The 9239-nt window shown below is 47.8% G+C and overlaps 1 protein-coding gene across 4 annotated transcripts in view; it reads right to left on the reverse strand.

The window, feature by feature from the left end:
- The window catches only part of ZNF462 (zinc finger protein 462), a 154264-nt gene extending 147240 nt beyond the window's left edge, over positions 1–7024 (reverse strand). For 2 of the 4 annotated variants that reach the window (XM_055132503.1, XM_055132498.1), the window contains exon 1: positions 6763–7024. The gene's annotated coding sequence lies outside the window, so the exon portion shown is untranslated. Of the gene's footprint in view, positions 1–5914; positions 6350–6762 lie in introns of those variants that run through there. The other 2 variants (XM_055132506.1, XM_055132501.1) reach the window with 2 other exon arrangements.
- Positions 7025–9239: the final 2215 nt, after the last annotated feature.

Below are 9239 nucleotides of genomic sequence, written 5' to 3' on the forward strand. Positions count from 1 at the left end.
GAGGAGTGCCACACTGAGGTTCAACTGTTTACAGCATTAACTGTGTTTCTGCCAGAAGTCCACATCAAACTCTACCTTCTGCCGACTGCCTCCTCCTAGATTAAGAATTTATGCTTTAATTTGAAGTAAGATTAGAAAACGGAGGGACTCCCAAACACCCCTATTCTTTTTTGACAAAGTTACTTTCACTTGTCCAGGCGGCACCAGAAATGAAAAGCATTTCATCTTTCCTAAGTTTGGGTCCATCTTTCTCACTCCTGGTTTAAAGGTTGCTCAGAAGTCATGGGAAGGCTGTTTTCATGGGTAAGGGGGAAATGGGAACCACGAGCCAATGGTCTGCAAAAGGAAATTGGGTCTGGAGAAGATACATGGAGGGCACATTTTTGGAGGCGTGTGAGACACTGGAAAATCACCAGCAATTGTTTTAGACTGGATTTCTGTCTCTTGGACATTCACTGGTATTACAAAATGGCATCACTGAAAGCAGCCAATTTAAATCTGTACCACATTGCAAAATAGATCCTTGGAGTCCAATTGTGGGTACTTTGCAATAGATGACAAACTTCCAAAGAAGGGCACTTAAAAAGGACGCCCTGGCCCAGAATGATAGCAGAAGGGAGAATCCTACAATGAAAAGTAAAGCTCCAAACCCAACAGCTAAAACTTGAAAGTCTCAAGAATAAAACTGGCCTCTGGAGGGTATGATTTCTGTGAATAAAAACAGGCTCAGTCCTGGGTCCCCCAGCATGTTCAATACCACAAACAAAAATCAATACTGCTCCTCCGGTAATGTATGATTACAAGTTCCCAGAGAGCCTGGCACTCTGCGGAGATGTTTCACAACCAACTACAATCATATGTAGTGGGGTAGTAGAAAGGGCACTGGGTTGGGAGTCAGCTGACCTGAGTTCTAGGCCTGGCTTTGATACAACTGAACCTTCTGACCTTGGGCAAGTCACTTCATGTCTCGTGCCAGTTTCCTCTTCAGTAAAATGAAGGAGGAGGGGGATTTGAGATCCATGATCTAAGGCAGCATTTCTCAACCAGGGGCGACATGCCTTAATTCATGTGTTCCAAGGATATGGAAGGGGCTGGGGACACAGGTGAAAACACAGGGTGGGGGGGGGCTACAAGGGGCAGGAGGGACATACATGAGACTAGGGGGCCAACTGGTAGAATGGGGAGTGGGTACAGGAAGGAAGTCATGGTTGAAGAGGACCCTAGGTTGAAGACTACTCATCTAAGGCACAAAATATCTAGCTTCTTCATAGGAAGTTCTGTCTGGTAAACATTAAAATACTTCATAGTCATCATTTAATGTGCACCTACACGTCAGCTTTTAAATGATTTTATGCTAATTTCCACTCAAGAAATAATTCTATTTTGTCCATCTTCTCTAAACCTCAGCTTAATCTCTCTCCTCCCTGGAGTTCTTTTATACTGTAATAAATGCCTCTTTTCTCTTCCTTTCCTATTTTTTTTTAAAGCAACCTTCCCCAAACTAAAACTTGTGCTATTAAAAGAGCTCAGAACTTCCCATTTCCTTGCTAGGGCTAAAATTAAACTGTCCATTCCTTAGGGCCCAACATAACATCTGCCAGATGTCTTGGCATATCACATAAGAAGAATTTCATCTAGTATTATCTCCTCTCTTCTCTGTTTTTCTCATAATCAATTAATAGGTCACCAACACCCAGCTAGTTTCTCCCCAATTTCTCTAATTTCTAACCTATTTCATAAGAATGTGACCCTCACAAGATACTTACTTTCACACACACACACACACACACACACACACACACACACACACACACACAACCTGACTAGAACACCTGACTTATTTTTTCCAGTTCATTGTTCATTGGATATTAGTGATAGATTCTGGAAATATTTTACCCTATTTCATTTGAATTTCCTTCATTTCTATATATCAATCTTCTAGTCATACATGAATGTCAGCCCTTTGCAATCCGAGTTTATATGTTTCCTAATTTGTCTGTGGCATTGTGAAATAGCATCTCTGTTCTCTGATAATCAAGAAACATTCAATACAGCTTTGTCAAAGCTGTCCCATGAGGCAATCAACTATAAGTCTGATAAAGGTACATACAACGAAGAAGATAAGTAAGGTTACTTGAACCTAGAAATCTCAATACCAAGGAATAAATCAGGATAGACTAGACCCTATTAAACTCCTTCACACAGAAAATGAAACTCTTTCCCAAGGCAACTTTTACCATTCCTCTTTCAAGAAAACTGACCACAAGTACTCTAAACTCCATTAGTAGAGTTGGATTTCGTTTTCCCTTCTGTATTCCAAAAAACTAGCCATAAAGACTATATAGAAAGACTACACACACACACACACACACACACACACACACACACACACACACACACATTTTTAGTCTCCTAGTCCTCAGGAAAAAGTAAGACCTTAGGGAGTGTGGTCAGTAAATTATTTCTCATAAATCTAGTAGGCAAAACATTATGGTATATGAAGGTCCATGAAGAATTTTTTGTGGCAATGTGTCATAGTTTACATATATTTTTCCAGAATGATTTGTTTGTGATTCTTTACACCTATGACATAACTTTGCTTAAGAAGTCTCATCAACTTGATGTCTCAAAACCAAAAATGAACCTCTGAGCTTTGACATCAAATGAGAATGTTCATCTTAACACTCTTTTTACTTCTCTTATGGTAGCATATGCAAAACAACTGTCCCAATTTAAATGTGTTTGTCTAGATAAATTCAAGAAATGTATCTTTACAATGATGGTGCTTTCCAGGCTGATACATCAGTGTTTTTCAGGGACTAGTTAATACATATTCTCAAACTCTAGAAAATGCCCCTTAGGTACTAAATTCTTTCCCTCCAGAAAAGTTTGACTCTAAGACCATCTATAAAGACAACAAAACATATGACCACAAAGTGGAAAATGTGCTAAGTCAACTGCAGGACTGATAACAAATTTGTCACTTTTTCTACTGAAATAAGTAATTAACCAGCTATTCTGGTATCAACAACACAAAGATACGGAAGTTTGCTTCAAGATCAACATATGATGTATGTATGTTTACATAAACATACATGGCTAATTAGATGCCAAGTTTTCTGGTAATTACTTTCCCCCAAACTTCTTTTATTTTATTGTATTTCAACATCCAGTAGCATCTACATATGCATTATCAAATTAAAATAACACTGACAGCATTCAATGACCCAAAATAAAGGTGTCAAAAGATAACATTCAAAAATTAATAATAAAAGGTCTGATTTCAAGTAAGATTTTTTTTTTAAATTTCTAAGTCTTTTTGGAAAAGTCTAGGTGTTTAATGGGGGAGCAAGGCTCTGAAGAGAAGTATTTCTAAATGAGTATACACTGAGCATCAATTGAAAATCTTGTAAAGTATACATCTTCTGCAAAAACAGTTTTACACCAGTGACCAGAGACAGTCATCAGCTAAAGAACTACTTATTTCTTTTCTCTTTTCACACCCCTCAGACGAACAATAACCCTCAATTAATGACACAACAGTTTGGTTTGAAATATGTGATGTTGTCACATACAGTACTATGCATTTACTGAGTGACACTGCTACCAAGCTACTCAACAGCATCTAATTACATCTAGAATCTAAAACTAATTCAATATGCACAAAAATACTGTAGACCTAAGTAAGTTTACACATGAAAATCTGACGGATCATGAGAAAGCAAAGCAAGGAAAAAGCTGTTTTAAGTCGCTCACTAAGGTATTCTTTATTTCTGTTGAGGCTGGTACCTTTCTCTATTTCTCCTTAGTTGAAAACAAGATCCAATCAGTCTCTCACAATATACTAATTGGCACTGAATCTCCTCCAAGTTTTCATGCCACTGTTGGAGCCCTCCTCACCTATCTTCAATAGACCATCTAAAATTCTTCCAACATCTTCCCTCATCCTCAAGATGGCTACCTTATCTAATGGAAAAGCAACATCTTCATAGTTGGCTTTTATAAATTCCTCAAGCATCTCAGGATTTAGTTCTTTCCTGGGATCAATTACATTTATTCTCTAGAAGTAATCTGTGAAGAACTCCAATCAATGTCTGTGGTCTGGGGTAGCACTGAGTCCCTTCTTCAGTTTACCCTCACAAAATGTCTTCCTACAAGACTAATAAATCCCTCCCAATTAAAGGAAGACACCTGGCCATAAGGTTTGTCAACTGACAGAAAAAAATGTAAAAATTTTGTTTCCATCATGCCACTGTTAAGAAGACATCTGTATTTCTAAAGATTCATGGTACTGGAGAACACAGATGAGCAGAATGGAAGGGAAGGGAGAAAACAAAGGAACTAAAAGAAGGCCTGATACACAAATGGAACAACCTGAAGAGAAATGTAGACCCTGGAGAAAGTGGTGTCAGTCAAGGCTGAGAGTTGCTCTGAAATCTTGCAGGATTTGATGCTGCTGTCTGCACAAATGAGCCCAAACCAGACAATAAAGTCTTGCTATGCATCAAAACATGATGTTAAGCAAGCCCCCCAACTCCAAGAGCCCAGCTTGGGGCCACCACCACCTTCACAAGGAGGAAATAACATTTCCTGGGGACTCGCAGGGAAACCAGGAGGGCTTCAAGTTGTGTGAAGACCTCAATGAAAAATGTTTTAAGGTTTCGCCTAGCCTTTCCTGAAGGAGGTCAAATCCTTCAGGAACACTCGAAAGGAAGGGGGGTTGAGGGGGATTCCAAAAGTTTACTTTAAAATGGAAACAAAAGCCTCCATAACTTGGGGAAAGCACTTCTTGGGTGGGAGAAAAACCTGAGCAGACCTTAAAAGCCCCTCATTTCCTTGCATAATGAAGAGAGAGTGAGGAACCACCACCAGAGAGGCCCCCTGGAAGGGGAGAAGGAGCAAGCAGGGAAGTCGCCTCCTTCAGTCAGCACCAACAAGGGCTTCAAAATGGAGACATCCATAATTTTATAAACACTTCTCATCTCAGCTTTGTCTCCTGGAAACCAGCTCCCCTCCATTTTCTGGTAGAGTTACAACATGACACAGCTTACCTGACTCAGTTCCCAGCTTTCAACCCAACTACTCACTTCCTCCCCAAACCCGCAAGCAAGCCACCTCCAGAAACAAAACCAAAGCCAACCAAACAGTCAACACAGACTCTCAGACACAGCCCCCGGGAGCCCTGGGAGAAAGCCCCAACTGGTTGGTCTTTTCCCATCCCAGACGCGTGCTTAAAAATGAAACTTTTTTTTTTTTTTTTGCCAAGGAAGGCATATAAAAGGAACTCCAGGCAGCCTCCCTCCCTCGCTGTAGGTTGGAAGCTATAATGAAAAGAAAATGAGGGTTCCTTCAGGAATGGTGAAAAGCCTGGAGAATGAACGTGAGAAGGAGCTTTGTGTTTTGGAGTCTGGACTGGAACCAAGGCAGACAGCTTGCAAATGGAGGACAGGGAGATAAAGAAAGGGAAAGAGAGGGGCTGCTCCAATGGGGGGCGGCTCCGGCTTCCCCTCGTGCCTGGAAAGAGGGGAGACCCCTGGGAACTAGCACCAGGAGTGAGACGACCCCCAGGCCCCTTGCCTGCTTCCCCCCCTTTCCCCAGAAGAGAGCCAGGCGTGTGTAATGGCTTCTCCTCTCCAGAAACCGTTGTCCTCCACCAGACGCTTCGGAACCCCCAGCCTGGAGGCAGATCCTCAGCAGCCCCTGAACCTGCGCGCCCCCCCAACCCGCCCCGCGCCCGCCCCCATCCGCCCCGCGCCCCCTTGCTCCTTGCTTCTCTCCTCACCAGCAGCACCAGCAGCAGCAGCCTCCGCCCCCCCCTTTCCAGACCCCGCATCCTAACTTCAGGGAGAGAGCAAAAGAGAGAGAGAGAGAGAGAGAGAGAGAGAGAGAGAGAGAGAGAGAGAGAGCCAAATACCTGAGGAAGAGGGGGGTGCCAATCCACTCGGCTTTGCCATCGGGCGCGCGGGGGGACAGGCAGACAGAGAGGGGGTGGGGGGGGGGAAAGGCAGGAGAGGGACAGAGAAAGAAAGAGGTCAACCCGCTCAGGTCGGGGCTGCTCCGAGCGCTCCCTCCTCTGCCCCTCGCTCGCTCCCTCTGGCTCCCGGCTCAGGTCTCCTCGCCTCGCGCCCTGCGCCCTGCGCCCTGCGCCCTGCGCCCTCCGCCCCCTTTTCTCGGTCCCTACTCCAGTCCCCACACTCGGAGCATCCGTCCTGAGCCTCCTGCTCTCTTCTCACTCATCTTTCATTTTTCTCTCCGCTCCCTTAGAACTACACGAAATTAATTAAGCCCCAGCGCTCCGCTCTCCCACCGCCCGCCCGCCCCCCCCACCCCCAGCAGAAGGAGCAGCCAGCAGGAAAAGCACAGCCGCCGCCGCCGCCACCACCTTCTCCACCTCCTCTTCCTCCTCCTCCTCCTCTTCCTCCCTCTCCTCCTTTCCCTCCTCCCCCTCCCCTCCCTCCTCCTCCTCCTCCTCCTCCTTCTCTTCCTCCTCCTCCTCCTCCTCCTCCTCCTCCTCCTCCTCCTCCTCCTCCTCCTCCTCCTCCTCCTCCTCCTCCTCCTCCACTCCTCCTCCTCCTCCTCCTGCTCTCTCCAGCTTCTTCTCCTCTTCCAACAGCCAGTCCATGCAGGGGACTTCCTCCGCTCCCCGCGCCGGCAACCCTCCTCGGCCGAATGAATGAGCGCGTTTGTGCCTCCACCACCCGGCGCTCTCCTCCCCGCCGCACTCAGACCACCCGGAGGTGGTGGTTAATTGCAGTAACTTACAGAAGAAGCGTCCCGGCGCCGGGAGGTGTTTCGGGGTTTCTCCAGCCCCAGCGCCTCCTGATCCTCTTTCTCTTTCTCCTCTTCCTGCTCGGGTTATTGTTGTGGAAGTTGTTTAGGAGTCTCATGTGCTTCTGCCGGGTCTCAGCAATGGAGGATCGCCATCTTCCCTGCCTTCCCCGGCTCCTCAGACTCGCTGCAGCAGCAGATGACCTGAGATATCCGTCTCTCTCTCTCCTCTCGCTCCCCCTCTCCTCTCTCCCTCCCTCCCTCTCCCTCGCTCTCCTCTCTCTTCTCTCTCCTCTCCTCCCTCTCCCTCGCGCGCTCGCGCTCTCTTTCTCTCCCTCTCCCTCCCTCTGTGTCTCTCTCTGAATAATGAGCAACCAGAGGGAGAGAGAAAGCAAGACAGAAAGAGAGAAGGAAGACAATCTTCTCCTGCCACACAAAACGCCGGAGCACCAGGGGGTGCGCGAAGCCTTTCTAATAACAACAACAACGTGCAAGGAGGAGCGAGGAAGAAAAAAGAAAGAAAGAAATGAGGAAAGGGCTGGCGAGGGGGAGGTCGGGAGGGGGGAAAGGGAAGAATTCTCCAAGAGCTGGAGAAGAGCAGGAGAAGCTGGAGGAGATGCTGAAGCTGCGGCTGCTGTCCCCCCTCCCCTCCGCTGCACCCCAGGAGGAGGCAAGGTGGTTGCAAAGTTAAGGCTGGGACATTGTCTTTGTCACTCAGAGCAACCCAGAGCCAGGCCAGTGAGATGCAAGAGGAGGAGGTGGCGGCGGCGGCGGCGGCGGCGGCGGAGGAGGAGGAGGAGGAGGAGGAGGAGGAGGTGGTGGTGGTGGAGGAGGAGGAGGAGGAAGAGGAGGAGAAGGAGGCAAAGGAGGAGGAGGAGAAGGGGAAGAGGGAGATGAGATGAATAAAGACCTGCGGAGAAGGCGGTGCGAGGAGCGCGGCCGCCCGGCAGAAGCGTGCGCGCTCGCGTCCCGGAGGCACCCGGCCGCCCCGGCCGGCTGAGGAAGCCCCCCGTGCGGACCCTGCCCCGCAGCTCATAACGCTCCCACCGTCAGCTCTGCCAGAGGCTCCGAGCCCCGGCCCCTGAGGGTCCCTCACACGCATCCATCTAGAAGCCACTCTTTGCAGAGCACATACACGGGGATCTAGAGGTTGCAAGTCTAAACCCAGATCAACCACGTGGGGCTTTTTAATCCCTTTCCAGCTTGCGGTTGTGAGTATCTCCAGTGCAACGCTCCAATTGTCCATTACCGGCACGCATTTTTGAAGGCTTCCACCCCCGAAATAAAGGTTCATTGTGCATTTCATTTCTTTTCTGATATGGAAAGGGGGTAGGTGGAAGAGAGAAAGAACCCATCACCCCGAGCCCTGGAACCACCACTTTCTTTTGCCTAACTTGTGAAATGTTTTGACGGCGCACCAAGACGGAGGTGGGTGGTGGCGAGGGGGGCAGGGGGGGAGTCTACTTAAATAACTTTACACCCTCCAGTCCCGCGTTGTTTGCACTTTCTGGCTGATCATCTAAAGGCTTGCAAAGTAACAATCAGCGCTCCTAATGATAAGGTGTCATGGTGTTGAAGGCAAGAGGTCCAACATGAAGCTTTCACACCTGGAATTTTTTTTAAATATAATTTTTCAAAAATCACTCTGAACTCTCTTGCAAACGATTGGGTGTCCCCCCCCCCGCCTCGTACCCCCACCCACTTATTTTTCCACCTGGTCGAATGTCTCCTAAGGCTTTAAATATGATGGGAAGGGGAGGTGCCTACAGTATTAAAAAAAAAAAATCAATACAGCAAGTCAGGAGCAATTGAAGTTCAAGGGCATGGGCTGGTTTTACCATTTCTATTTTCTCGCATCTTCGAGTAGGACATCCACAACCTCGGGAGAGAGCAACACGCCGCGCGCGCGGGGCGAGACCTTAATTAAAGTTTCTTTTGTCCGCGTCCGAATTGGGGGGGAGGTTTGCTGGATTCCTTTGCATAGGGGAGCACGCATCCGGTGGAGAAGGCGCGGTTTGTGGACGATCCAGGAGCAAGATCGTCCTCTCTAATACTCCCTCCCGCCGCCCCCGCCCCCCCCCCCCGCCCATTCCGAACACGGTCCGGGCGGAGAGACCCATAAACCCATACAATAAAGAGGGAGGAGGAGACGCGCGCGGAGTTGGTTCCCATAGGATAGCGGGATTTTCATCAACACCTCCGAATCCTCATTTTTTTTTTTCCAAATCCTCCCCACCTCGTTTATTCCTAGGCAGAATCTTCTCACCCAGAGGCACGATTTCAACCCCCCACCCCCCGCCCCCAGTCCCCCTACCCCCCCACCTCCCCAGCCCCCCCACCCCGTTCCACTCAACACTTCCTGCCCTCTTTCTCCTCCCACTCACATTGAAAAAGCTTCGGGAGCCCTAAAAGGGTGTTGATGGCGGGGTGATAAATAAATAAATAAATGACACTCTACGCGTGCGGTGGAG

The sequence above is a fragment of the Sorex araneus genome, chromosome 1 (genome assembly GCF_027595985.1).
Source record: "Sorex araneus isolate mSorAra2 chromosome 1, mSorAra2.pri, whole genome shotgun sequence".
Lineage (NCBI taxonomy): Eukaryota > Metazoa > Chordata > Mammalia > Eulipotyphla > Soricidae > Sorex > Sorex araneus.